Source organism: Hemiscyllium ocellatum, chromosome 8 (genome assembly GCF_020745735.1).
Source record: "Hemiscyllium ocellatum isolate sHemOce1 chromosome 8, sHemOce1.pat.X.cur, whole genome shotgun sequence".
NCBI classification, from domain to species: Eukaryota; Metazoa; Chordata; class Chondrichthyes; order Orectolobiformes; family Hemiscylliidae; genus Hemiscyllium; species Hemiscyllium ocellatum.
Window position 1 is genome coordinate 7,191,698 of NC_083408.1, and position 24,170 is coordinate 7,215,867.

Below are 24,170 nucleotides of genomic sequence, written 5' to 3' on the forward strand. Positions count from 1 at the left end.
AGCTAAGTGTGCAGTCATTCACTTTGGTAGGAGTAACAAGAAGATGGATTACTGGGCTAATGGTAGGCTACTTGGTAGTGTGGATGAGAAGAGGGATCTTGGTGTCCATGTACACAGATCTCTGAAAGTTGCCACCCAGGTAAATAGTGCTGTGAAGAAGGCATATGGTGTACTGGGCTTTATTGGTAGAGGAATTGAGTTCCAGAGTCCTGAGGTCATGTTGCAGTTGTGTAAGACACTGGTGCGGCCTCATCTGGAGTATTGTGTGCAGTTTTGGTCGCCATACTATAGGAAGGATGTGGAGGCATTGAAACGAGTGCAGAGGAGGTTTACCAGGATGTTGCCTGGCATGGTAGGTAGATCGTATGAGGAAAGGCTGAGGCACATGGGGCTGTTGTCATTGGAGAAGAGAAGGTTTAGGGGAGATTTGATAGAGGTGTACAAGATGATTAGGGGTTTAGATAGGGTAGACACTGAGAACATTTTTCTGTTAATGGAGTCAGCTGTTACTAGGGGACACAGCTTTAAATTAAGGGGTGGTAGGTATAGGACAGATGTTAGGGGTAGATTCTTTACTCAGCGGGTTGTGAGTTCATGGAATGCCCTGCCAGTAGCAGTGGTGAACTCTCCCTCTTTATGGTCATTTAAGCGGGCATTGGATAAGCATATGGAGGTTATTGGGCTAGTATAGGTTAGGTAGACTTTGGTCGGCGCAACATCGAGGGCCGAAGGGCCTGTACTGCGCTGTATTTTTCTATGTTCTATGATTGTGAGAGTAACTTCCCAGCTCCATTTTGGAATCTCTCTGGACAGATTTTGGAGATTGCCAGTGCTTTGGAGGTCGTGGGGAGGCCCAATAACACTGTCTGAATTCAGGAGTTTCCTCAAAGTCATTTTCAACAGCCTTGCTGCCTGCAAGATGGTGTGTTCACTGATCTGAAAATGAATCACCTGTTTACTACAGTCACTGAATTGTGTAACAGGTGTGCGCTCTCGTAGTTCAATTATTGTTCACTTCATTGTTTTTCAGTTGAAAACAGTTGATGTTTGGTTTATTTTAAAATATGTAAGAAATAAAGTGATACTAACTCTTCATTACAGAAAATGTGAAAGTGACCAGATATATATTTCCCATGGAGTAATCAAGTAACAGTCAGATATTGTCTGTAAAGCTGGAATCTGTGAACAGGACTATGTCCCAGCCAACATCACCACCCTCTCTGATAGGTTCTATCCCACTGACAGGACATAGCCAAGCAGAGGGAGACAGCTCCGTGGTATATAGTCAATATAGATTGGCACGGTGGCTCAGTGGTGAGCACTGCTGCCTTATAGCATCAGGATCTCAGGTTTGATTCCAGCCTCGGGCAACTGCCTATGTGGCGTTTGCACATTCTCTCTGCATGGGTTTCCTCCCACACTCCAAAGGTGTGCAACTCAGGTGAATTGGCCATGGTAAACTGCTCATATTGTTCAGTGAATTAGTCACACAGGTGTGTGTTGCGCTTCAGAGGGTTGGTGTGGACTGCTTGGGCCAAAGGGCCTGTTCACATCCTGTAGGGAGTCTAATCTAATGATAGTACTCAGCATTGATGCTGGATCCTGTGGCTGCTGGACTGCTCTGTGGCAGGTTATGGTGGAATCAATAAAAAGGAAACATATCATTGACCACATCGTCACCGATCTGCCTGCTGCAGATGCACCTCTCCATTTCAAGTAGCAGGAAGAATGGTCACTGCACTGTGGGGAGCAATGGCTATCTTCACATTTTGCAGAGCCTTCTCATCATTATATGTCGCCCCTTGAATACTGAATGGGACAGATTTTAAACAGATTGAATAACCAATGCTGATGCAGCCATGAGGTGCAGCGGGCCAACAGCAGCAGCGGCATCATACTCTGTACAGCTCATGCAATCTGTAACATCACAGCCAGACATACCTCCCACTATACAGTAACCATCACGGTCCGACATACCTCCCACTGCACAGTAACTATCACGGCCTGACATGACTCGCACTGTACAGTAACCATTACAGCCCGACATATCTCCCACTGTTGAGTAACCATTGCGGCCCGGCATACCTCCCACCGTACAGTAACCATCACGGCCCGACGTATCTCCCACTCTACGGGAGCAATCAAGAGAGGCACGGTGGATCAGTTTTTTGCACCCCTACCTCACAGAACCAAGGTCCTATATTCGATTCTGCCCTTGTCTGTTTCGAGTTTGCGTTGGGTTTACTGACAATTCTCATTGCAATGCTGCTGCAAGGACACTGTGCTCAGGGACATTCATCCAGCCGATGGATTGGCCCTCTGGCCTGCACACTCAGTGTTTGTACACACTCAATGCTGCAGCAAATACACTGTGCTCAGGGACACACCTAGTTCATGGACTGTCTCTCTGGCCTTCTCACTCAGTTTTTGTCCACACTCAATGCTGCTGCAAGGACACTGTGCTCAGGGACATCCATCCAGCCGATGGATTGGCCCTCTGGGCTGCTCTGTCCGTTTTCGTACATAGTCACTTTGAGCGGACGTGAATGCTCACAGAATTATTGCCTTGTCTTACCGGGCCCTCAGCAGCGTTTTTCCTCAGCTCACCCGCCTGCCATGGTGTTTAGCACAGACACAAACCCAGAAAGCTGAATATCATTGTCCACAGTCAGTCACGGTGCCCAGCACACTAAGTCAAGAGGAGTCTCAGATCCCAGTCCGGGAGTTTGGACAATGTCAGTCAGCCACTCGTGGTTTTTAGGGTCAGGATCCTTCCCCTGAGAGGGGGTGAGGATCTGAATGTTTGGCTGTCTCATATCGTTCTTGGCTCTTTCTGCCCTATTGTGGGATAGTTCCTCCTGGAATGAGAGAATTATCAAGAGGTATTAGGGAGATGGTACAGCTGTTAGTGCTTGAACAGCTGCGGGAAAGATGTGGAGGTGTCCTGACTGAGTGAGTGGCAGCACAGACACCAGGAAGAGTTGGTGGGCGGGACAGAGAAGAGGTTAGAGAGACACAGAGAGAAGGTGCTGCATTCATTAAGACTAGGTGAACATGAGTCTTGGTGGGAGGTGGGTGCAGTAACAGAGAGAGAGAGGGCAAGGTCACAACGTGCAGATGGTGGCACTTACCCTGGTCACTGACGTCGTTCCTACACTGTTGGGCACTCACCCAGAAGGCTGGCACTTCAGCGGCCCACGGGTCAACCTCAGACAATCTAGCAGGTCTGGTGTCGTAGCTTCCCCTACCAGTCATAGAGATGTTCAGCATGGAAACAGACCCTTCGGTCCAACACGTCCATGCCAACCAGATATCCCAACCCAATCCAGTCCCACCTGCCAGAATCCGGCCCATAACACTCCAAACCCTTCCTATTCATATACCCATCCACATGCCTCTTTAAAGTTGCAATTGTATCAGCCTCCACCACATCCTCTGCAGATCATTCCATGCACGCACCACCCTCTGTTTGAAAAAGTTGACCCTTGTGTCTCTTTTTATATCTTTCCCCTCTCACCCTAAACTTATGCATACTGGTTCTGGACTCCCTGACGCCAGGGAAAAGACTTTGTCTATTTGCCCTGGAGGAAGATAATGTCCCTGCCGTTCACCATGCTATCCATCAGAATCTAAGAGGCTCAGCCACAAAGTAGGACCCTCAGTTTCCCAATTCCCGCCAGGGCAGTTTCGCACGGTCAATCCAAGACTCTAATGACTTTTTCAAAATGGTATCTGTAGCAGGAAATCTGGCGCATTCTGGGATATCTGGGCCGTGGGCAGGTTTTATACCTATATCAAAGCGGAAAATACTCATTGAGTTCGTACCAGATGAAAGAAGGGACATAGAGGCAGGGCAGGTAGTTAAGGAGGCAGGTTGAGGATATTGTTATTACGAGAACGTTCACTAAGGCGTATGGAAACAAACCCTCCATGAAACTGACAGAAATGAGATTGGCCAAGTCAAAAGATTCAGGCCCTTGTCTTGTGCAGATTTTGTCGTGCAAACTTTTGGAAGTTATAAATTAAAGAGAGAGAGGACCTGTAAAGGCGATTCACACCCTTAAAAGAATCAGAGTAATTACATACAGCATTCCCCATATTTGCTTATTCTTCATCATTTCCGGTTCCTCACTGAATGGAGGCAAAGAATCAGAGACCTGCTGATATTCTAGCTTAGTTTATTATGAATCAAGGGGCTGACTGAATACTTATAGATCGGAATTTTGCGAGGCAGGAAGAATGGACCCTTAGGACAATCCCAAAGGAATCCAGGACTGTCAGCCTGAATTTCTGCAGGGACTGCTCTATGCAATTTATCTGATTTTCATGCAGAGACTCGTACAGTTAATGTGACTTACTTGATTTGAATGAGGGAACACATAGCAGTCTGCTTAAAAATGGAAGCTATGAGCTCCAGTTGAATGTACCAAGTAACTGGAGAAGATCAAATCAAGTCATTTAGCGACATAAATCAAAGAGTGTGGTGTGGGAAAAGCACAGCAGGTCAGGCTGCATCTGAGTGCCAGGAGAAATGACGTTTCGAGCATGTTGCACTCTTGGAGGTGGTACAGAAGAGATTTGTTATCCTGGGAAAGTGACAATGCAGTTATGAAGAAAAGTTGAAGTGGTGGATGCTGAGAGGAGATTTGATTAACCTGCACATGTTGTCAAGTGCCTGGATAGAGACGGAGAGACTGTCTTGTTCTTATTGGAGAACTCAGTTACCAGCAGAAAATATTTGATATAATTGGTTGAAATATTAGAAAAGTGGTAAGGAAAGTTATTATTCCACCCAGAGTAAGGAAGGGATCTGGGAGTCATGCATGGAAGCGGAGTCGAGTCAGAAACTCTGGAAAATTTTTAAAATGTGCTTAGATATGAACCTGAAGTCCTACAGTCTCTGTGGAATCTTAAGAATGATTTTTGTTTTGAAAGGATGAAGCTGGGTGGCACCTTCTTTTTACTCAGTGATTAAAATTTTGAGAGTAATCTGTGTTGTAGAAATTTCTTATATTTAGACAATATCCAGAGAATCAATGCAAAGGGATCGGGGGAGGATAGAAAGGAGTAATGTGTAAATTGATTAGCATCACACAAATACTGATCCCAGCCTTTATAGACAATGATGCTTCACATTGGTGGCCTTTTTCTTCTTATTGTATAAATGCTGAAAGCCTTTGATTGTTCGGTTCTCAGTCTTGTTCACACCGCAGCCATATCTCTCTTGATTCATTCTATTTGTTCTACTGTTCCATTGGCTTTGTTGAAAAAACAGGAAGAAATTTTGGGATGACACCAAGTACCGGAAACCATGGTGAATGTAAATTTGGGAAACGTTTACAGAGATAGAAAGGTGTGCGAAGACAGCGGGACATTACAGTGATATGGATTGCTCTAGGGGCTGAAGGACATTACAAGGACAAAGATAATTTTGGTTGAAGTGAAAAGTGAGCTGGACCAGGCAGATCAATATTTTGTCTACAGTAAAGTTGCAAAGCGAAACTCTCCACAAAACCTGATGAAAATGATATCCGTGTCTGTCTGTATCAGAAAAAGAATCCAACGGATGTGGCAGATGGTGGGAGGGCTGGGTGGTTTGGTAAGAAGCGGTTAAGGCAAACAAGGCCTACAGGTAGAGCCCACACTGTAACAGGGGAACTGATCTGTCCTACCATAGAGATTCGCGTCAATGATGCAGACAGAATTCACACCAGATGAAACAAGTTTTGGTCTCATAAAATAATTTTCAATTGTAACATTTCAGGAAGTGATAATTTAGTCTTATCTGAGGCTCTGTTGAGTTGACCCTGGTCAATAGTTCCTAACTGGGAATTGCTGTCTTTCAGTCATTTCTGTTGTAACAATGTCAGTTCGGAATCACATGCAGATATGGATACAGAATACGTAAATACATTCAGGATTGAACGAGCCCAGCGCATTAGGTATTTATAGCTACTCGCATCCATTCTGAAAAGGAGTCGCACAATCAAATCAGGAAAATCCATGCTTCCTGTCATGCCTGAATATTGACCGCTGATCTCACCTATCCTGAAACTGATCTTGGAAATATGATTTGGAAGATTACAGACTCTGCCCAGCCTTTGCAGGGTCAGCTGCTCGTACATATTCCAGTATAGTGTCCCACAGTTAGAACAAGCAGATCCAAAACTCAGGGATATAGACCCATACATTTGCAGTTTAATACCATGTTTTCCTCTTCAAACTGTAGCCAAACAGGCAAACCACAGATTATTTTCCCTGTGCCTACAAATATCAGTCTTTTTGACATCCATCATGTTCTGTCACCCTTCCCATCTCTGTGAATCCTCTACTTTCTACAAACAATCATACCTTTATGACATTCTACAAACACAAAATCTACCTTCCTCCCGAAAACTATTCCTCATCCTGGAGAAGATCACAGACATACAGGCAGATCAAGTTAGTGAATGGGAAGAGATAGTAAGGACGTTATAGGTGAAGGGGTTTGAGATAGAGAGCTTGCAGAAGACAAATGAAAACCTTATACTGCCACTGCAGGAGATTAATAAGATGAGGTTCTCCTGACAAGAATATGACTTTTCTTGGAAGATTTCATAGAGTGTAGCTGGAGGAATTTCAGAGACATTGAGAGTTGAAGTCGCTAATGAAGATTCGCGATACATAGAGGGTTCTTTTGATTTGTTGGAGATTAGAGAGATAAAGAGGGCTGGAGTTGTTTCCACAGAGAGGGTGTGATTCAGAATGTGGACGCTGCAGAGATAGGGAATTGTGTAGGGACAGAAGGTGGTTACAGGTTCGGGAATGCTGTATGGACTACCGAATTTTACACAGCAGATTACACATTGGAACACCTTATGCAACAGGGAAAATTGTAGGTACTTGAGGAAGTTTAAGAGATTGTCAGATTTGTAAGGGACGGAGAATGGTGCACTGAATAATGAACAGTATAATGGCTGGTGGAGATTATGGAGATCATGAAATTTGTCAGGCGGGAGGGAATTAGTAACATTGATACACTGATGATTGTGTGAGCTGGAGGAGATTGTAAAAATTGGGAGCTTTCTATGTCTGGAAGTAATTACAGACAAAGGGAGAGCTGTCAGGCCTTGAGATTTATTACATAGAGAGTGAGTATTTAGAGGAGATTGCAGAGAAGGAAGGTTTATAAAATGGCCTGCATGAGTTACAGAGATAAGGATAGGTGCTTTGACTGACGTAAAAGGTAAAAATGGATCGCACAGGATTAATGACGTTTTGGAGACACAGTGTTATTAGAATTGGAGAACTCTTGAGATTTTGCACCAATCCCCAGAAAAATCTTAAGGCAAGAAGTGTGTCATTTGACCCATGATGTTTGCACCAGCTCTTCATTTGAGTTCATTACAGAATAGTGATCTCCTGCTTTTCGCCATACCATAACACATTTCTTTTAGTCGCAATAATCATCTAATCCCCTCTTGAACATTTCCATTGAACATCCATTTACAACGCATCCAAGTGAAAAGTTTCTTAATTCTGTCATAGTTCTCCTGTTGTACATAAACTGAAATCTGTGTCCTCTCGTTTTTTGAGTGGGTACAGATTTATCCAATTTAATCTATTCAGTCTGCCTATGAGTTTGAAAAAAATTCATCGGATCTCCTCTTAGCCACCTTCACTTCAGTGAGAACAGTTGCAACAGTCTAACTGCATAACTGATCTTACTCATTCCTGGAGATATTCTTTTAGATCAGTTCTTCATCCTTTCCAATGTTCTCATATCCGGCCAATCATGTGACACAGTTGAAGTCAAATGTGTTTGATGCAACTTCAACATCAACTTTTTACTCTTCAACTATCAGTATTTATAGAGAAAGGAACATTGTGTGCTTTGCCTATGTTTAATGTCCTACAAACTTCAATGGTCTTTGCACATCCTGTACTTCTGTATTCCTCCCTATTTTATGTCGTCTTTTAATATTCATGCTGGAAATTTGCATTGTCTCATGTTTCAATGTGTCAAATTTCATCAATCACCTCGCTACTGTTTCTAAGAAGTTGGAAATGTAAGTTTAGCGTTCTGTAAGGTTTTCCTCACAGTTTACAATTTAAGTACTGTGTTAACTGTAAACTTTCAAGGGGTCCCTGCACACCAGATGTACATCGTTCATACATATCAAAATGAATGAGGTCCACAAAACTGAATCCTGCGGATCTTTACAGAAAATCTATCTTCCGGTTGAATTAAAAATCTAGTGACCATTCCTCTCGTTTTCCTACCAATCAGTCAATTTTGTGTCCAAGTTGATACAGTCCCTTTTATTCCATGTATGAATGAATGAATGATTTAATGTCACATATATCGAGGGAAAAACAGTAAAACATGTTTGTTGGCTGTGCCACTCAGATATTCCTCATCAATTGTGAACCTTTCGAGTTAAAGAGTTTCCTCCTCTGTCACCATGGCCTGGGTGGGTTCAGCCACTTTGGTAAAGACAGAGATCAAGTATTCATCTCACACTCAGCCATTTCCCTTCTTCCCAGTAAATATCCTCTTTCAAGTGTTGGATCAGCCTTACTCCACCTTTTTGCACGCTCCGTTAGGTGTGACAACTTTATGTTGGCTCTCCGTTTCCTCATAAATTCCTCCGCTCTACCATCTCTACCCTCAAGCTTCAGCATTTCTCCTGGTTCGCAATATTGTTCTCTATCCGACAGCTATTCAATTGTTCTTCTTCACCTTAAACTTCTGCTCCATTGTCATCGAGGGAGCATTGGGTATGTTCACCCTGCCTTTCATGTGTGAGGAACTATTCCTCGAACAGACCCAAGCCATTGAAGGGATCCCATTGTTCACTTTTACTTTTTCTGAATAACTTGGTGTTCCAGTCATACCTTCCCAGGTTCATTCTTGTCCCACTGAAAGCAACTCCCAGTCGATTGATTATTCTCAAACTCGGTCAATGCATAGTATACTCTTCCATCATACTGAACGTTACAATAAAATGATCATCATGCAAGAAAATGTTTCCACCTGATACTGGTTCCACATTCCCCACCTGTTTTCCAAGTTTCAACTGTACATTGTCCCTTGGAGTGGACACATATTCCTGCAGTAAGCTCTCCTCCATGCAATTCGTCACTGACCAGACACGATCAGTATCCCAGTCTGTATCTGGATAATGCAAGTTTCTCAACACTATCACTTTGCCATCTCTGTACCCTTTCCATTAGTTGTCATCCCACAGATGGTCCCTCACAGCCTAACTTTATACTTTATGTTCTACAGCTCCAGCCAAATTCATTCTGAACTTGGAGGCATCCACTTTCTCTCAGACTCACTAACTAACGCTATCCTGTACCAATATTTCTACACTTCATCCTTTTCTTTCCTTTATATCATTTCTGAATATGTTATACTTTGGGCTCCGTACATCAGGAAGGATGCATTGGACCTGGTGCAGGTCGAGAGGAAGTTCGCAAGAAAAATATCAGGAATGAAAGGCTTAACAGATGATGAATGTTTAAGGACTCTGGGACTATACATGATGGAGTTTAGAAGGACAAGGGGAGATCTGATTGAAAATTACAAAATACTGAGTGGCTTGGACAGAGTGGACGTTGGTAAGATGTTTCTATTGACAGGAGAAATGAGTAACCAATGGCATAGCCTTCCAGTGAAGGGAAAACCTTTTAGATCAGAGAGAAGGAGAAACGTCTTCAGCCAGAGAGTGGCTGAAATGAACTTACATTTTCTTCTGTGAAGACGCTTGTGCTTCTTTCAAAATCAATCCAGGGGGTCACAGCAGCAGAAGGGTGTGCCTCAGTGACTCCCAGGTACATATAATCCTCCAGCTTCTACTCCACATTGCTCCCTCACAGGGTCACCGTCTCTGTGACTCCCAGGCATGACTAGGCCTCGATCCTCAAGGCTGATTTATATCCTCCCGCATTGGTGCCTCTGTAACTCCCGGCTGTGAGTTAGTGTCATGCTCCTGCTCCAAGTTGCTCCCTCACCCGGTCACTCCCTCTGTGACTCAGAGCTGATTTCGAGCCTCCTGCTCTTCTGCTTCTCCAACTCCAAGTCCCAGTCGCCCTCGATCCTCGCTGCTGATTGATATTCTCTCACTCTGTGCTGCTCTCTTTCAGTTTTTCTACCTTTGTGACTCCCAGGTAATTGCATTCCTCAAGCCTAAGCTGAGATCTATAACATCCCATTCGTGGCTAGTTGATGTTCATGTATGCGAATTGTTAGCTGTCTTCCTGTTTGTCCTATATAGTGTTTTGTGCAGTCCTTGCATGGTATTTTGTAAACTACATTAGTTTTGCTCATGTTGGGTATCGGGTCGTTTGTTCTAGTGAGTTGTTGTCTGAGCGTGGCTGTTGGTTTGTGTGCCGTTATGAGTCCTAAGGGTCGCAGTAGTCTGGCTGTCAGTTCTGAAACGCTCCTGATGTATGGTACTGTGGCTAGTCCTTTTGGTTGTGGCATGTCCTCGTTCCGTGGTCTGTCTCTTAGGCATCTGTTGATAAAGTTGCGCGGGTATCCGTTTTTGGCGAATATCTTGTATAGGTGTTCCTTTTCCTCTTTTTGCATTTCTGTTGTACTGCAGTGTGTTGTGGCCCTTTTGAATAGTGTCCTGATGCAGCTTCGTTTGTGTGTGTTGGGGTGGTTACTTTCATAGTTTAGGACTTGGGCTGTGTGTGTTGTTTTCCTGTGTACCCTTGTGGTAAATTCTCCCTTCGGTGTTCTCTGTACTATCACGTCTAGGAATGGGAGTTGGCTATCCTTTTCCTCTTCTCTCGTGAATCGGATTCCTGTGAGTGTGGCGTTGATGATCCGGTGTGTATTTTCTATTTCCGTGTTTTTGATGATTACAAACGTGTCATCGACATATCTGACCCAGAGTTTGGGTTGAATTTGTGGTAGGCCTGTTTGTTCTAACCTTTGCATAACTGCCTCTGCTATGAATCCCGAGATTGGTGATCCCATGGGTGTTCCGTTGATTTGTTCGTATATCTGGTTGTTAAATGTAAAGTGTGTAGTGAGGCACAAGTCCAGTAGTTTAAGTATGCCGTCTTTGTTGATAGGTTCCGGCTCCTGTTTTCTGTTCTGTATGTACAGTAGGTTGGCTATTTTTTCTCTGGCTAGGGTTTTGTCAATCGAAGTGAACAGTGCCGTTACATCGAATGAGATCATGGTTTCTTCTTTGTCTATGTGTGTATTCCTGATGACGTCCAAGAATTCCTGTGTTGATTGTATGGAGTGTTTGGATCCGCTGACCAGCCGTTTCAGTTTCTGTTGTAGTTCTTTGGCCAGTTTGTATGATGGTGTCCCTGGTAGTGATACTATGGGTCTGAGTGGGATGTCTGATTTGTGTACTTTAGGTCGTCCGTAGAATCTGGGGGTGTTGTTGCTTACAGGTTACATTCTTTGTAGGACAAACAGGAAGGCAGCTAACAATCCGCATACATGAACATCAACTAGCCACGAAACGACACGACCAGCTATCCCTAATAGCCACACACGCATAGAACAGAGAACATAGAAGGATACAGCGCAGTACAGGCCCTTCGGCCCTCGATGTTGCGCCGACCGAATCCTACCTAACCTATACTAGCCCAATAACTTCCAAATGCCTATCCAATGCCCGCTTAAATGACCATAAAGAAGGAGAGTTCACCACTGATACGGGCAGGGCATTCCATGAACTCACAACCCGCTGTGTGAAGAATCTACCCCTAACATCTGTCCTATACCTACCACCCCTTAATTTAAAGCTATGTCCCCTAGTAACACCTGACTCCATTAGCGGTAAAAGGTTCTTAGTATCTACCCTATCTAAACCCCTAATCATCTTATACACTTCTATCAGATCTCCCCTAAACCTTCTCTTCTCCAATGAGAACAGCCCCAAGTGCCTCAGCCTTTCCTCATAAGATTTTCCTACCATTCCAGGCAACATCCTGGTAAACCTCCTCTGCACTCGTTCTAAAGCTTCCACATCCTTCCTATAGTATGGCGACCAACACTGCACACAATACTCCAGATGAGGCCTCACCAGAGTCTTATACAACTGCAACATGACCTCAGGACTCCGGAACTCAATTCCTCTGCCAATAAAGCCCAGTACACCATATGCCTTCCTCACAGCACTATTTACCTGGGTGGCAACTTTCAGAGATCTGTGTACATGGACACCAAGATCCCTCTGCTCATCCACACTACCAAGTAGCCTACCATTAGCCCAGTAATCCATCATCTTGTTATTCCTACCAAAGTGAACGACTTCGCACTTAGCTACATTGAATTCCATTTGCCACATTTCAGCCCAGCTCTGCAACTTATCTATATCCCGCTGTAACCTACCACTTCCTTCCTCACTATCCACAACTCCACCGACTTTTGTGTCATCCGCAAACTTGCTTACCCAGCTTTCAAGTCCTTCCTCTAGATCATTTATAAATATAACAAAAAGCAATGGTCCCAAAACAGATCCTTGTGGTACACCGCTAGTAACTGCGCTCCAAGATGAACATAATCCATCAACTACTACCCTCTGTCTCCTTCCAGCCAGCCAATTCCTAATCCAAACCTCTAATGTATCCTCAATGCCATACCTCCGAAGTTTTAGCATTAGCCTACCATGGGGAACCTTATCGAACGCCTTACTAAAATCCATATACACAACATCTACTGCTTTACCCTCATCCACTTCCTTAGTCACCTTCTCAAAGAACTCAATAAGGTTTGTGAGGCACGACCTGCCCTTCACAAAACCATGCTGGCTATCCCTGATCACGTTATTCCTACCCAGATGTTCATAAATCTTATCCCTTACCATTCTCTCTAAGACTTTGCCCACCACTGAAGTCAGACTCACTGGCCTATAGTTACTAGGGCTATCCCTACTCCCTTTCTTGAACAATGGGACCACATTCGCTATCCTCCAGTCCTCTGGTACTATTCCCGTAGACAATGACGACATAAAAATCCAGGCCAATGGCTCTGCTATCTCCTCCCTAGCTTCCCATAGGATCCTGGGGTAAATGCCATCAGGCCCAGGAGACTTATCTATATTCATCCTTTCCAATATTCCCAAAACCTCCTCCCTGCATATTTCCAGGGCATCCATTCTAATTATTTGTGATTCCATATTCACATCAGCAACAGTGTCCTGTTCCTGAGTGAATACTGATGAAAAGTACTGATTTAATGTCTCTCCAATCTCCTCCGCCTCCACACACAACTTTCCACTACTATCCTTGACTGGACCGATACCTACCCTAGTCATCCTTTTATTCTTGACATACCTATAGAAAGCCTTTGGGTTTTCCCTAATCCTACCAGCTAAAGACTTTTCATGTCCCCTTCTCGCTTCTCTTAGCTCCCTCTTTAGCTCCTTCCTGGCTACCTTATAACTCTCAATCGCCCCAACTGAACCTTCACGCCTCATCTTTACATATGCCGCCTTCTTCCCTTTCACAAGGGACTCCAATTCCTTACTAAACCACGGCTGCCTCACAAGGCCCTTTACACCATGCCTGACTGGTACATACCTATCGAGGACACGCAGTAGCTGCTCCTTGAACAATCCCCACATCTCATTAGTGTTCTTCTCTTGAAGCCTGTTTTTCCAATCCACACATCCTAAGTCATGCCTCACTGCATCATAATTTCCCTGCCCCCAGCTATAGCTCTTGCCCTGCGGCACACGATTATCCCTCTCCATCACTAAAGTAAAAGTCACCGAGTTGTGGTCACTGTCCCCGAAGTGCTCACCTACCTCCAAGTCTAACACCTGGCATGGTTCATTACCTAGAACAAAATCCAATATAGCCTCCCCTCTTGTTGGCCTGTCGACATATTGTGTCAGGAAACCCTCCTGCACACATTGTACAAACACCGACCCATCTAATGAACTCGAGCTATAGCTCTCCCAGTCAATATCTGGGAAGTTAAAGTCCCCCATAACAACCACCCTGCTACCTTCACTCTTTTCCTGAATCATCCTCGCAATATTATCCTCTACTTCTCTAGGGCTATTAGGAGGCCTGTAGAAAACACCTAACAGGGTGACCTCACCTTTTCTATTTCTAACCTCAGCCCAAACTACCTCAGATGGCAAGTCCTCTTCCATCGTCCATTCCACTGCTGTGATACTGTCTTTGACAAGTAATGCCACGCCTCCCCCTTTTTTACCCCCATGTCTGATCCTACTAAAACATTTGAACCCTGGAACGTGCAACAGCCATTCTTGTCCCTGTTCTACCCACGTCTCTGTAATGGCCACAACATCGAAGTCCCAGGTACCAACCCACGCTGCAAGTTCACCTACCTTATTCCTTATACTTCTGGCATTGAAGTATACACACTTCAACCCACCTTTCTGGTTACAGGCACCCTCCTTAGAGATCGCTGCATTATTCCTAACCTCCCTGCACTCAAGGTCCTGTACCCTAAAGCTACAGTCCTGGTTCCCATGCCCCCGCGGAGTTAGTTTAAACCCTCCCAAAGAGCACTAGCAAACCTCCCCCCAAGGATACTGGTGCCCCTCAGGTTCAGGTGTAGCCCATCCTTTTTATAGAGTTCCCACCTTCCCCAGAAAGGACCCCAGTTGTCCAGAAACCGGAATCCCTCCCTCCTGCACCATCCCTGTAGCCACGCATTTAACTGCTCTCTCTCCCTATTCCTCGACTCTCTATCACGTGGCACGGGTAACAAACCAGAGACTACAACTCTGTTTGTTCTAACTCGGAGCTTCCAACCTAGCTCCCTGAAAGCCTGTCTGACATCCTCACCCTTCTTCCTACCTATATCGTTGGTGCCAACGTGGACCACGATCTGCGGCTGCTCCCCCTCCCCATTAAGGATCCGGAAAACACGATCAGCGACATCACGTACCCTTGCACCTGGGAGGCAACATACCAAACGTGAGTCCCTGTCGCCCCAACAAAACCGTCTGTCTGTACCCCTCACTATCGAGCCCCCAAGAACAATTGCTCTACCTTTCTCCACCCTACCCTTCTGAGCAACGGGGCCAGGCTCCGTGCCAGAGGCCTGAACCTCGTTGCTTGCCCCTGGTAAGTCATCCCCCCCACAAGTATCCAAAACGGTATACTTGTTCTTGAGGGGAATGACCGCAGGGGGTCCCTGCACTGGCTTCCTCCTCCCACTCCCCCTCACTATCACCCATCTATCTTGAACTTTCGGAGTAACTACTTGCCTCAAGCTCCGATCAATGACCTCCTCTGCCTCCCGAATGATCCGCAGTTCATCCAACTCCAGCTCCAGCTCCCTAACACGGGTTTGGAGGAGCTGGAGATGGGTGCACTTCTTGCAAGTGTACTCAGCAGGGACGCTAATTTCTTCCCTCACCTCATACATGTTGCAAGAGGAACGCAGACAGCAAGCAACATGAATTCGACTGGGAAAACACTACTGTCATAGGGCAAGCCAGACAGAGAACAGCCAGGGAATTCCTAGAGGCATGGCATTCATCCACAAACTCCATCAACAAACACATCGACCTGGACCCAATACACCAACCACTACAGCGGACAGCTGAAACTGACACCCGGAAGCGGCAAGGACAGACCACTATAAATACCGGAAGAAACATCAAAGAAGCGTTTCGCAGGAGGCTCCAAAGCACTGATGATGTCGCCTAGCCAGGGGACGAAACGTTTGCAACAAAAACTTCCAGCTCGGCGAACAGAACCACAACAAGTCTGTACTCTGCTCCTCCTCCAGCACTCTATTTATGTTATGTCTGGTTAGCAGATGGTTGGATCCCTCTTATTGCTCTCTGCTCTGTGCACTGCCAGTGGTTTTACCTCGCTTCAGGATTTATTAAACGCTCGAGCTCTCCCTATTCTTTGTCTCTCTGGCTGATGGACCACCTTCAATTTGGCGATGGACGAGACACCCAGCAACTGGGAAATCGATTGAGTCAAGACCTTTCTGAGTACTTACATGAGACAGCGAGGTAGACAGAATGGGAACTTACACTGATGCAGTGCTGGTTACACATAGAGAATGGTCCTTAGTATCACAGAGATCTGGAAAATCCCAGTCTCCATTCCCGTACCTTTCTGCCTTGTCTCATCGGGGTGGAGAATTCTGTTAGATCGGAATCTGGAATCGCTGCAAGTGTGTGTGAGTGAGAGAGAGAGAGATAGAGACGGGGGGGGGGGGGGAGAGAGAAAGAGAGAAAGAGAGAGAAAAAGAGAGAGAGAAAGAGAGATAGAGATAGAGAGAGAGACAGAGACAGAGAGAGACAGAGACAGGGAGACAGAGAGAGACAGAGCCAATTAGACCCATACAGTGAGGGATACCACATGGAGAGATACTGAGTAATATCAGCAGAGTTCAGGATGATATCAGCGTCACACAATTGGACCGGAAGAACGGGTTTACCTTCATGATGCACTGGTTTCAGTGTTCAGGGATGAGCGACCAGTGATCAGGCGAAGTGATTGTCGAGTGGTATTATTGCTACAGAATGTATCCAAAGCTTCAGCTAATGTTCATGGGAGGCAGGCTTGAATCCCACCATCAGAAATGTAGAATTTTGAAACCAACAATTTTAAAAATAGTAATGAACAATCCACAAATAAGTATGAAATCATTGCTGATGTACAAAAAATCCAAACACTTGTTCTTTCGTGAAGAACGTCTGCCCATCCTCACGCGGTCTGCCCGATATGCTCACAGCAAAGTGTTTGCCTCTTAATGACCCTCTGAAATGGCTGAGCCAGCTACTCGGTTCAAGGGCACCTAGAGCTGGGCTAGAAAGGCTTGTCCGCCGAGACATCCACATCCCAAACCTGACTTTAACAATAATCTATTAGTATGGGCCCACTGGATCCGTCCTGTGAACGGTGTCCTGCCAAAATCATGCTGGTAGGTGTATGGACAGGGCTTTAAACTGACAGACAGGATGCAAGGACAGGGTTTAGGTGAAAGGAGCTTTCGAAATCCCAATAGAAAAGATGAAGCATCAGAATAGCATGGGAATCTGGCTGAAGACAATCCGAAAGGAACAGGATGGACAAAGGTTAACTAAAACTGTACATCAGTGAATAACGTTGTGGCAGGAAATTGTGGGAAAGCTTAGTTATGTTTTTTTTTAGAACGGACAAAGTTTCTACCCTTTTGTCATTTATGTATGTAAAAAATCCCTTTGGATTCTCCTTAACCCTATTTGCTAACGCTATCCCCGTCCGTTTTTCGCTCTTACGTATACTCTTACTGCCTTTATACTCTAAGGATTCACTGGATTTCTCCTATATGCACTTGAAATATGCTTACTTCTTTTTCTTAACCAAAACATCAATTCTCCAGTAATCCAACATTCCCTGGACCTATCAGCCTTTCCTTCACCCTAACAGGAACACTGCATACTGTCTCTGGACTCTTGTCATCTCATTTTTGAAGGCTTCCCATTTTGCAATGATAAAGTTTTCATTCTCTCAAAATCAAAACTCTCCAATTCCTGCATCTCGTGAAACTGCCGCTGAAATATAATGGGAACAAATCATTCCAATCGAAGGCTTTGTTGGACTGAACTCTTGTCAGTCATGCAAATCTGGAGGGCACATGAGCAGCACCATGTCAGTGCCAGGTACACAGACAGGAAGGATAAATTTATTCACATCTGTACTCACATCTCCCAGCCTGGGAACCTGAAGCTGTGTTCAGTCATTCTGATAAAGATCTCCAAAATTAGGTCTTGAAGAATGGACAGTGGTCCAATTAAAAAATATATCATTCACATTGGAACATCCTTCAGTTTCCACAACCCATCCTAACTTGGTCCCATCCTGCAGGTTCTATAATTCCTGCTAACTATAACCTCCTGCAGGATCCACGTCCCTTCCTACATTTGTACCACCCTCCAGGTTCGGCAGCACTTTCTAACTCAGAAACATGGCCTGGACTCGACAACTCTTCCTTCCTCTGCAATGTTCCCCAGAAGGGCACTGGGGGATGGTGGAGGTTACGTGGACAAGGAGGGATATCAGGACAGGAGGGCAATGCAAGTATTAGGAATATTGCAGTGGCAAAAGGAGGCGTCATGAATGTTAAGTGTTGATGCTAATAAAGGAGGTTACAGAGATAAGGAAGATTGCAGGGACGTGAAGAGATTTCACAGTTTACGAGTGCTGTCGGCACTGGAGGAAGTTACCAAGATTTGAAGGGTTTAAGATTGGAATGATTTCACAGAAAACCTTGACAAGGTTAAAAGCAGGCTTCTTGGTGAGTGCCGAGGAACAGCAGGATGTTGAGGTTCAATCATAGATTCCTCAAAGTTATCAGCCAAGTTGATAGGGGTTTTGAGAAGGTGTATGATGTGTTGGCTTTCATTAGCCGGGAGATTGAGTTTAAGAGTCACAAAGTTATGGTGCAGCAGGATAGCCCCTGGTTAGACCTCACTTGGAATTTCATGTTCAGTTCTGATTGTCTTATTATTGTAAAGATGTGGAAGCTTCAGAGAGGGTGCAGAGGAAGTTTATCAAGATGCTGCCTGGACTGGAGGACAGGCCTTATGAAGAAATGCTGAGGGAGCTAGGGCTTTTCTCATTGAGGATGATAAGCCACTTGATCGAGGTGAACGAGATGATGCGAGTCTGAGGTAGAGTGGATAGCTGGAGAATTATCTCATTATGAAGATGCCTCTCAGAAGGGGACATAATTTAAAGGTGATTGGACGAAGGTTCAGGGACGTTGTCAGAGGTAGGTTCTTTACAAAGCGAGTGGTGGGTGCGTGGTACGCACTGCCAACGGTGGTAGTAGAGTCAATTTCATTAGGGATATTTAATTAACTCTTCGATAGTCACATGGATGACAGTAAAATGTAGGGTCTGTAGATTATAGTTTGATCACAGAGTAGGATAGAAGGTCGGCGCATCATTGAGGGCTGAAGGGCCTGTAGTGTGCTGTACCGTTGTATGATCTGTGATCTATATAGGAAGGGTTATAATGGCGTGCAGATGTTTCAGAACGCTAGAGAGGATGAGATCTGGAGGAAGAGACACAAATAGGAAAGGTTACTAGGACTGTCAGAGGTAACAGAGCCAGCAATAGTCTGATCAGGTGAAGAGGATGCAGGCTACGAGTTTTCTGGGGATTGGACGTGGTTTTACAAGGAAGGTAGAACGTAGAGCCACAGGAAGTTACAGAAATGTGGAGAGCTGCAGGGTCTACCGGTGTTCATGGAGATGGGGAGGTTGGGAGGAATGGAGCAGTTTACAAGCATAAGGATGGCGGGAGGATGGAGCGGTTTACACAGACAAGAGTGCTTTAGGAGCAGATCACGGAGATAAAGTGGGTTGTACAAATTGAAAGAACAAACAGACATACTCAGAGTAGTCAGACCAAAGATGTTTATAGATATAGAAAGGCTAAAGTTCTGGATTTTTTTTTGGATTGGAGAGTGTGGAGCCTGACAGATTTTCTGAGAGATAAGGACAGCAATTATGGTTGGAGACAGTTTCACAGAAAAAAGGGAGTATGAGTAAGCTCTTGCAGTTCAGTCAAGGGAAGGATTGTAGGGAGGGTGACATTTACACGATTGGGATGTCAGAGCTGGAGAAGGTTATGGTGATGAGTAGATGGACGGAGAGACTGGACGAGATTACATTGACAGAGTGTGTGCTAACGACAGGAGGATGTTACACAAACGGTCTTGTAGGAACTGGATCGGAACAGACACAGGCATTGGAGTGAGTTCTACAGATCGGGAGTGCGGCAGGGACCTGTGAGGATTGTGGGGTCTCCAAAGATTGATTATGTCTTTAGGACTGGAAGAGGTTATGTAGATACAGAAACCTTAAAGCCAATGGATATCATCTTATTTTTCTTGAACAGAGCCTCAATATCTCCCATCAGCCAGGGATCCCTGAAATTGCCAGCTCTTCCCGTCACCCTAACAGGGACATACTGACCCTGGGTTCTTGAGATCACACTTTTCAAAGCCTCCCATTTGCGAATCGTTCCTTTTTATTCAAACAGACTGGCCCATTCGATGGTAGTCATGATTTGGAGATGCCAGTGTTCGACTAGGGTGGGCAAAGTTAAAAGTCACAGAGCACCACGTGCAGCAGGATTGTTTGGAAGCGCTAGTGTTTGGAGCGTTGCTTCTTCATTGCTGGTTGTGGAACACAGTCATAAGGCACAGAATTTATAGCAGCAGGATTGCCATGTCATGGAATGTAATTTAGATTAAGTCTTTCATATTTTGGAATGATCAACAGTGCTTCCAAATCTAGTTGGACTATAAACGGGTGTTGTGTGATTTTTAGCTTCACCCAAACGACCTCTGCTATATCCTGCTTTATGGCCCCAAAACTGGCCCTGCTCCAGTTCAACATCTTAGTCTGTTGACCTGTTGGATGTTTTTCCATAACTATGTGAATTCTTAGACAATTGTATCCACTGGAACCAAAGTGATATCCGACTGAGACTTTCGTCACTTGCCTGACCTCGTTTTCTGAGGGGAGATCCAGTGTTGCACCCGCCTGAGTAGAGGTAGGCCGTCTACATCTTTATTTAGGAAATGTTCTTGGGCACATTTGACAAATTTCATTCCGTATGGGCCTTTTACTCTCTGGGTGGCCCAGTCAATCCAGGGGAAATTAAAATCTCCAAACAATACAACTCTATTATTCATGTTGCTATCACCAATCACTCAACACATCTGCTCCTCTGGTATCCGCTGACTGTTTGAGGGTCATAACACAGTCCCAACAGGTTTACCATACCCTTTTTGTTTATAACTTCCAAACATGTGGTCACTCCTTAAGAGTATCGTCTCTCAACACTGTTGTTATGTCCTCCCTTATTAAAAGGGCAGCACACCCTCCTCACTTACTTGTCCTTCTGTCACACTTTTAGCTTCTGTGTCCTGGAAGACTGAGCTGCCAGTCCTGACCTTCTCTCAGCCATGTTACTGTTATGGATATATTAATCCATTCCCCAGAGCCATTCCATGCTCTGAGCTCGTCTGCCTTACCAGTCAGGCCTCGTCTGTTGAAATAAATGCTCGTTAAACCAGAATTCGTTTCCCTTTCTTTACTGTCCCCCCGGTTATCTTGACTTAGAAACTTGCTTTTGGTGGCTGATGTATCTTCCCCTGAATGATAAATGGCCACACTCTTATTCAGAGTCCCAAACTCCTGCCAAGCTAATTTAGACCCTTCCGGTGTAAGACAAGCAAATCTCCCTCCAGGGATACTGGTGCCCCTCTGGTTCAAGTCCAACCCATCCATCTTTTACAGGTGACCTCTTCCCCAGAAGAGATCCCAATGATCCATGAACTGACAACTCTGCCCGCTCCACCTGCTCCTTTGCCACACATCCATCCGGCCTAACTTTCTCTGTCTATCCTCACTGGCACGTGGCACTGGGAGTAATCCAGAGATGACAACCCTTGAGTTCCTGCTTTTTAAATGCTTACTAAAATCCCTGTACTAATTTCCCAGAACGTCATCCCTTTGTCCATATTGGTTAATCGTGCCAATGTGCACAATGGTCTCTGGCTGTTCACCCTCTCCGTTCCGAATGTTCTGCAATTGTTCAGAGACATCCTTTACCCTGATACCCGGGAAGCAGCACACCATTCTGGGGTCTCTTCAGCAGTCTCCTGTCAGTCCCCCTCAGAACTGAGTCTCCTATCAGTACCATGATCATTGGACAGGGTGTGGTAAACATGGGCTGAAAAGAACCATCTGCGGTTGGGTCTATGTTTGCAACATAGGAACATTTTAAAGTGATAGAGTGAAAATTCAGGGCTGGTGTGTTCATAAAAATGGAATGACAAAGGCAGCAAATCCAGAGAATACTGATCAAGCTATATCGTGAGTTAGACATGGAAAATGCAATGCATTAAAAACAAATGAAGCCCTTCACAAGTATGGAGAGTGCAAGTGGGTCCTGAAAAATGAGGTTCAAACAATAGTCACAAAACATCCTTAGCTGATAGCGTTAAGGAAAAGCCACAAGGTATTTTACCAGTACAGTGAGAGTAAGAGGATTACGGGGGAAAGGGTGGGGCCTGTTAGAAACCAAAGGGACTATCTGTGCATGAAGCCAGAGGAAGTATGTGAGGTCTTCAATGAATACTTCCCATCTGTATTGACACAGGAGAAAGGAATTGGTGCCGGGCATTTCAGTCGGGATGGTGATCTTCTCGAACATGTTAAGATAAATAAAGAGGAGTTATTGAATGCTTTCTCTGGTGTGAAGGTGGATAAATCCTCAGTGTGCAACGAAATTTTTCCCAGACTGCTTTGGCAGGCAAGGGATGAGGTTGCTGAGGCCCAGGCAGATATATGTGATTTTCTGCTGACCACAGGTGAAGTGCCGAATGACTGGAGAATAGCGAATGTGGTTCCTTTGTTCAAAAAGGGCATCAAGGATAGGCCAGGAAATTACATAGAACACAAAACATTACAGCGCAGTACATGTCCTTCGTCCCTCGATGTTGCGCTGCCCTGTCATAATAATCTGATGCCCAATCCACCTACACTATTCCGTTGACGTCCATATGCCTGTCCAATTATAGATGGATAGCCTGACAGCAGCGGGAGGGAAATTATTGGGAACAATTTTGAAGGACAACATGTATCAACATTTGGAAAGGCAGGAATCGATTAGGGGAAAGTCATCACGGATTTGGTAGAGGAAGATTCTGTCCGATGAATTCAGATGAGTTTTCTTGAAATGGTGTCTAAAGATATTGATGAGAACTGTGCAGATGATGTGGGTTGCATGGATCTCAATAAAGCCTTTGACAAGGTCCCAAATAGAAGGCTGGTCCAAAAGGGAAGAGCCAATGGAATCCGAGGCAGTTTGGCAAATTGGATCCAAAATTGGTGTGCTTGTTTGTGAAGAGAAGCATTTCACCAGTGGGTGTACCATAGGGATCTGCGCATGAACCGTCTCTGTTTATTATGTACATTTATAACTCGGATGTGAAAGCAGAAGGTATCATTATCAGGTTTGCACATGACATGAAAGGTGAGGGTGTTATTCACAGTGAGGGGTACGGTCTCAGTCTGCAGTCTGAAGGTTAAGGCTGGGACAGAATTTCAATCGACAAGACAGGCAACAGCACAACAGGAATTGAGGGGAAACTGATGAACTAAGCTTCAATTATTTTGATAGAAAAGGACTGACAGGGAAAGCGCATGAGCCCAACGCATGGATGGGAGCATGCGACTAGAACACCATAAGTATTATAGAAACACTGCTGATGGAGGGACTAGACTGGCAGATCAATGTTCCAGGATACAGATGCTACAGGAAGGATAAAAAAGGGAGACAAGTGAGGTGGCGGAGTAGAGGTTTAGATTCGTGAAAACATAACTGTAGCACTTAGAAAAGATATTCCTGGGGATCCCCCAGTGAAGATATACGAGTGGAACTGAGAAACAGGAATGAGCCATCAGTTTGATATGACTGTACTACAGGCCCCCAATAGTAAGCTGGAAATTGAGCAACACATTTGTCAGGCCATCTCAAATATTTGTAAGAATGATAGGGCTGTAACGGTCAGGGAGTTTGACTTTCTAAACCGAGGCTGAGATTGCCAAGGTGTTCTGAGCTTGGATGGGAGGGATTTGTTCAGTATGTTTAACAAAACTGGATCAGCCAATATTTAAATTACCGACTGGAGAAAGAGGCAAAACCTGACTTCCTTTTGGGAAGCAAGGTAGGGAAAAGTGCTTGAGGTGTTAGTGGGGGAGCATTTTGGAACAGTGATCACAATTATATTAATTTGAAAATAGCTATGGACAATTGATCGGACTAGTCCACAAGTTAAAGTTCAAAATTGACCTTGCCCCAATCCAGAAGGTATTAGTCAAGAGATTTTAGAAGTTGATATTTGGAGGCTCTTTGCATGTAAAGGGTCCTCAGACACGTGGGAAGTATTCAAAAGAGAGAAAATGAGAGTTCTGGATCAACATATTCCTGTTAGAGTGAAAGACAATGCTGACACAAGTAGGAAACAATGGATGACTAGGAATACTGAGGTTATGGTCAAGAAAAAGTGTGCACGTGTCATATATCGCCAGCTGGATTAAGGGAATCCTTTGAAGAACATTGCGAGTGGATTAATACACTTCAGAGGGAAATCAGGAGGTCCCAACAGGGACTTGAGGAAGCTTTGGCAAACAAGGTTGAG